Source organism: Nycticebus coucang, chromosome 22 (genome assembly GCF_027406575.1).
Source record: "Nycticebus coucang isolate mNycCou1 chromosome 22, mNycCou1.pri, whole genome shotgun sequence".
Taxonomy (NCBI): Eukaryota; Metazoa; Chordata; class Mammalia; order Primates; family Lorisidae; genus Nycticebus; species Nycticebus coucang.
The window spans coordinates 50085173-50091905 of NC_069801.1; positions in this window are offsets into that span (position 1 = coordinate 50085173).

Genomic DNA, 6733 nt, shown 5'->3' on the forward strand with positions numbered 1-6733 from the left:
GAGAATAAAGATTTTTTTCCTGGAAAAAAAAAAAAAGAACATCGGAGGTATTATGAGGTCTTAATTTTACTTGAGTAAAATGGAGAGCCATCAAAGAGTCTTCAGTAAAGAATGGATATACTCGGGCGGCGCCTGTGGCTCAGTGAGTAGGGCGCCGGCCCCATATACCGAGGGTGGTGGGTTCAAACCTGGCCCCGGCCAAACTGCAACCAAAAAATAGCCGGGCATTGTGGCGGGCGCCTGTAGTCCCAGCTACTCGGGAGGCTGAGGCAAGAGAATCGCTTAAGCCCAGGAGTTGGAGGTTGCTGTGAGCTGTGTGAGGCCACGGCACTCTACCGAGGGCCATAAAGTGAGACTCTGTCTCTACAAAAAAAAAAAAGAATGGATATACTCTAACAGATGTTCCATTGGGATTGCTCAGGGGCGAGAGTGGAAGAAGTATGGAGAACAGTTCCCTTCCTTACCGTCTGAGTTTTGGGCAAGTCACTCAACCTCCTTGGGCGTTGGTTTCCCCTTTTGTAAGTTGAGGTGATAGTAATATCTACCTCACAGAGTTATTATGAAGAGTTAATGAGTCAGTATAGGTAAAGCACAAGAGAGTGCCTGGCACACAGTAAGTGTTATATACATGTTAGCCATTTTTATTAATGCGATCATGTAGACAAGATACAGCGATGGCTTGAACCAGCTTACGCTGGTAGAAGTAATCAAAAGTGATCTGATTCTGGACATATTTTTTTTTTTTGTAGTTTTTGGCCAGGGCACTGAACTTGGTGAGGAGAACAAATGAAAGCTCCAACGAGGCCAGGGCATTTGCTAAATGCTGGGCATGGGGTGTTTTGTGTGGGAGCTGAGGACAGGGGGTGATTCAGCCAGCTTGATCAGTCAAGGGCAAAGAAGGCCTCTCTGTGGTCAGTGAAGGTAGGACCGAGTTCAAAGAACAAATAGGATCAAGTTAGAACAACAACAAGAACTATAAAATAACACAATATATTGGGAAAGGCTTGGGTTCACTCAAGGGAGGTTAGAGAAGAAATTAAGAACAAGATCAGGAAGGCGTGCTAAGCCAAGGAGTCTGACCTTCATTCTGAATGCTGGATTTTAAGAAAACTGAATCCAGGCAAATAGCGAGTACACCATAAATGTTAGCCCTCATCATTACTATTATTATTGTTGCCAGGTTTGTGTTTCAGAAACATAATACTGACGGCATGATGGAGAATGAGTTGGAGGTGACCTAGCCTGGAAACAGGGAAAGAAGTCACAACTGTAGTAATCCAGTTAAGGAACAGAAAAATAAGAAGGAGACAGATTTTACAGGACTTAGAAGCCTTGTCTCCTGCAAAAATTTAAACACTCACATCTGCATTTAGCAGTTTGCAAAATCCTCTCCCATAACAAACTTGAGAAGGAGTCAGTGTACGGATTAGTTCGCTTTTACTAATAAAGGAACCTGAGGCCCAGATGTGAACTTTTTTTATTTTTTTGAGACAGCGCCTCAAGCTGTCGCTGAAGCTCACAGCAACCTCCAACTCCTGGGCTCAAGCAATTCTCCTGCCTTTGCCTCCCAAGTAACTGGGACTACAGGCGCCTCCAACAACGCCCAGCTATTTTTTGGTTGCAGCTGTCATTGTTGTTTGGCAGGCCCTGGCTGGATTCGAACCTGCCAGCTCAGGTGTATGTGGCTGGCGCCTTAGCCGCTTGAGCCACAGGCGCCAAGCCACATGAACTTATTTAAAGTCACACGACCAGTGCGTGGAGAACTCAGAACTGTCTGTCTGCACCCCAGGAGCTCCTGCTGCTGCATCAGGCTGCTGCCCACGAGATCCAGAGGCCGAAATCCCATCTCAACTGGGAAGGCTGGGGTCACGACTCCTCCTCGGCTGTGCTGACTGGACTGGTGTGGCCCTAAAGGGACCCAGAGTTCAGCCCGTGCTACCATTAGCTCCACGGTCTCAGATGTGGAAATAGTGACGGGCTGAGTCCCCAGCATTAGGATTCTCAGACAGTTTTGAGAAGAAGCCACATCTGGCTCTCAGCTCCTCCCAGTGCTCTCTGGCTTTGATGGGGTACGGAACGAAGTAGCAGCAGAAGTACAGACAGTGGAGCAGACGGCATAGGAGCTGGAAGTTTTATGTAAGTTTTAAAACATGGCATTCTTGACATCTCCTTTTGACATCATTTGTCCATTTCTCCTACAATCTTAAAAAAAAATTTTCTTTATTTTTTTGGCCGGGGCTGGGTTTGAACCCACCACCTCTGGCATATGGGGCTGGCGCCCTACTCCTCTGAGCCACAGGCACTGCCCCTTAAAAAAAATTTTTTTTTTGACTGAGGTTTCTGTGTGGTTGAATTCTGTGAGGTTTTTAACTAACCCAGAATACATACACACTCTCTCTCTCTCTCTTTTTCACACACACACACACACATTCACACACACCTTCTTTCTCTCACTGAAATCAGCAAAGGCTCACAAAGAAAAATGAGACCGGCTCAGCACCTGTAGCTCAGCGGCTAGAGCGCCAGCCACATACACCAGAGCTGGCAGGTTCAAATCCAGCCCAGGCCCACCAAGCAACAATGACAACTACAACCAAAAAATAGCCGAGGTTGTGGCAGGCGCCTGTAGTCCCAGCTACTTGGGAGGCTGAGGCAAGAGAATCACTTAAGCCCAAGAGTTTGAGGTTGCTGTGAGCTATGTGCCACGGCACTCTACCGAAGGCAACGTAATGAGACTCTGTCTCAAAAAAAAAAAAAAAAAGAAAAGAAAAAACTGAGACCAAAGGACCCAGTAGGGAAACTAAGCTTCTATTGGAAAGTGATCTTTTATTATAATCTCATCACACTTAGGCAACTGTACCAGGCTGCCATTTTAGAGATTTGAAAGTTGCCCTCTCTCTTCCTACCTGGCCACTGACTTGGAGATTTGAGTGGGTAAGGCCTGCCCCTGCCAGAAAAATCTACACCGAAAATTGAGCAAATTAGAGGGTACTGGACTTTGACTTAGCCTTCCTCACTTCAGAAGAGCCAAATGCACACGGCAGTACAGCAGAAGTCAGGAACAACTACAAGGGGTCCGGAGTGGCAAGGCCTCCCTGTCCAGGGCCCTGCTCAGGAGGTGTCAGCTGTGGGTGAAGTGTTCACCTCCTCCCCAATCCCACTCTCTATTGTAACCCTCATAGCCTGCCAGCTCAGATGACCAGGCCCCATGTGTGGGATGCATACGTTTTGTCCTCTGCATCCCTCCAAAACACACTTCATTTGCCATTACTCATAAGCGATCTATGCCCCGTCACTGGTTCTTTTTCTCTAATAGTTCTCAGCAATGCTTCAAAAAGTAAACAGAAGAGTAAAGTTAAAAGGAACAGATTTTTTTTTTTTATTTCAAACATCATGAAATCTTCAGTGATTGGTTTAGTCAAATATCTAACGAGCATACAAGTTTTTGTTTGTTTGTTTGTTTGTTTTTTGAGGCAGAGTCTCAAGCTGTTGCCCTGGGTAGAGTGCTATGGCATCACAGCTCACAGCAACCTCCAACTCTTGGGCTTAAGTGATTCTCTTGCCTCAGCCTCCCAAGTAGCTGGTTCTGCAGACACCCGCCACAACGCCTGGCTAGTTTTTTGGTTGTAGTTGTCATTGTTGTTTGGCAGGCCTGGGATGAATTCAAACCCACCAGCAGCTATGGCTGGTGCCCTAGCTGCTGAGCTACAGGTGCTGAGCCTTGAGCATACAAGTTCCTTTATGGCGCAGAAAGTGCATCTTTTTTTTGGTAGAGACACAGTCTCATTCTATCACCCTCTGTAGAGTGCCATGGCATCACACAGCTCACAGCAACCTCCAACTTCTGGGCTTAAGCAATTCTCTTGCCTCAGCTTCCCGAGTAGGTGGGACTATAGGTGACTGCCACAACGCCCAGCTATTTTTTTGTTGTTGTTGCAGTTTGGCCAGAGTCGGGTTTGAACCCGCCACCCTTGGTATATGGGGCCAGCGCCCTACCCACTGAGCCACAGGCACTGCCCAGAAAGAGCATCTTTTATACTCTGCTTTCACTTTTTTTATTTAAATACTTTCTCACATACTCAATTTCTTTTCAAAGCTTCGAGTTTTTTGTTTTTTTTTGAGACAGAGCCTCAAGCTGTCACCCTAGGTAGAGTGCTGTAGCATCACAGTTCACAGCAACTGCCAACTCCTGGGCTCAAGCGATTCTCCTGTCTCTGCCTCCCAAGTAGCTGGGATTACAAGTGCCCGCCACAACGCCCAGTTTTTGTTTTTTTTTTTGGTTGCAGCCATCATTCTTGTTTGGTGGCCTGGGCTAGATTTGAACCCTCCACCTCAGGTGTATATGGCTGGCACTTAGCCGCTTGAGCCACAGGCGCCGAGCCAGGCTTCAAGTTTATTATAACAAATCCCATTAAATCAGGTAGTGCTTTTCAAGGTCTGGCATATGATATTAAGCAAGATTTGGTCCAAGTAAGATCCAGTGGAACCTGAGAACTTGGGAAGGCCAGGTCAACTCTAGCTACTAGTTCCTGTCATTTCTTTGAATGCTTGGGTTTCACATTTGTTGACTTTGGTCATACTTAACCAACCAGATCTTTTTTTTTTTGAAATGTGAACTCTTCTTCTATCCAACTAAAGTTCATTGTTGTTTTTTTTTTTTTTAAGTTCATTGTTTTTAAGAACTTTTATTTTTAGTATGAATATTGCTTTAACCTGGCCACCATGTTCTGGTTTTTCATAGCTAATTTAAAACAGAACTTTGGGGATTACTTCAATATAAACAATTTATTTTTCAGGATTCTTCTCTAAGTAGAGGAAATTTCTTGATCTGACACAGCAAAATATGGTCTTTCTGGTCTCCCAGCTCATGGTTACCCTTAATGTGGTACAGGGTGCAAGGGCCATCCCTAGGAAAAAGAAGAAAAGCCCATGTCCACAGCAGGCCCTGTGCTAGTCACCTGGGTACATAAGTGAAAATAAGGTCCCTGCCTCGTAGGATGTCAAAGTTTGTGGGAGATGACTGATAAGTGATAATTATGTAAGTCATAATACAGTTATATTTTGTATACATGACAGGAAAAGAACGTGAACAATGCTGTGAAGTCACAGCAGGAAGGATTTGTTCTTGAAGGGAGGAAGGATGAGGATCAAGGAAGACTTCAGAGAGGTTGTGAGTTCTGAAATGGAGTTTAAAGGATGAGGATGTGTTTACTAGGCAGAGATTCATGGATAGTACATTCCAGACAGCAGAGATACCTAAGAAAAAAAATAAATAAATAAGGCATGTAGTCAGTTCAAGGATGGGAATAGGAGTAGCTTAGTGTCACTCTGAGTGACTTGATAGGAGCTGGAGAAGCAGGTGGGGGCCAGAATTCAGAAGGCCTTGGACATAAGCCTAAAGGGTTAGCTATGCTCCTACTGGCCTGCACCCACAGAAGGCTTCTCAGCCTCTTTTAGCTGTCGGACTGGATGAGCCCTATCCCTGCTGCTGTTCTATTGGGTCCACTATTTCTTCCTGGTCCTCTGATCCTCTTAGCTCTGCATAGATCTTGATATGTGCCTCACATTTCAAGAATCTGTACTGTCAGGATTTGTGGGTGATCTTTTTCAGAAAGGATTTTATATTCTCCTTCTACCCTCATGCCCTATAGGCAAATGGCACTGATGTTTTGGACTTGGGTCAATTGAGTTTTTTTCTCTCCTCACGGGAGGAAGATTAGATATTCAGTATTTTTTAATTCCATGCTTAGTTCTTAAGCATTCCTAATCATCATTGAATGAGTGGCGGAGCTGGTCATTGATCTTCCTGCTCAAGCAGAAGTGAGACTAAAACTTAGGTCTTCTGACACTCAGTCCAGTGCTATCTCTGGTGTGCTCCAGGTTCTGGTTCTGCTTAGCCAGTTATGGAGCAGATACAACGTACTTGGCTGCTGCAAACCCATAGGGCCTTGACTGAGAACTGGAGGTAAAAGAAGGTTGTGTTTCCAGAATGGAATTCTGTTGTGCCTCAAGCCAGGCAGCATTATATTACATCTTCTTCTGTAAAGTGGGAGCAGAGCCTACTGCTGAGATCAGGGATTGGGGTGTGATCAGCTGTTCGGTTGTTTTGTGAGGGATGAAGGATGATGGATCTATGTTCAAATTGTGAAATCTTAAGAGTTAAGAGCTGGAAGGAACCTCCGTTGGGGATATGTGGTGACAACTTTCTGCAGTGGTCTGTGGTGACAGGTAGCCTTCTGTTCTGCGGTGGTTGCAGGGGCATATGACACTCTACAGCCAGAGGACAAAGGTTTCCTCTTAGCACTGAGCTTCCTGCCTTTGGAGATGTTCAAGCAGTGGGGATTCTGCTTTGAAGGGCGTACGTGGGCGCAGAAGAGGTGGTCAGAGGAAGACTCCACGGCTTCCAGCCCCTGCTCACTTTTTTTCTGGTATCCGCTGGGCTGAGCTGGCAAGGCTGCTGTGCAGCGTTAAGAATCATTTTACATAAAAAATCTCGAATTGGGCAAACATCACGGATTTCTGAACAAAAACAACCGACACCAACTACTGCTTACCTGTTACAGGCACTTTACATACTACATAAGCTTATTTCATGTCTAGAATCGTGGGAGATGGGTTGAACGATCATAATCTCTATTTCTTAGGCAAGGAAATAGAGGTTTAATATTTAGTCCGTAGTCTCGGAGGAGCGGAGCCTGGGTCACCTTTGGGTTTTCGGATTGTCTCTCAGTTT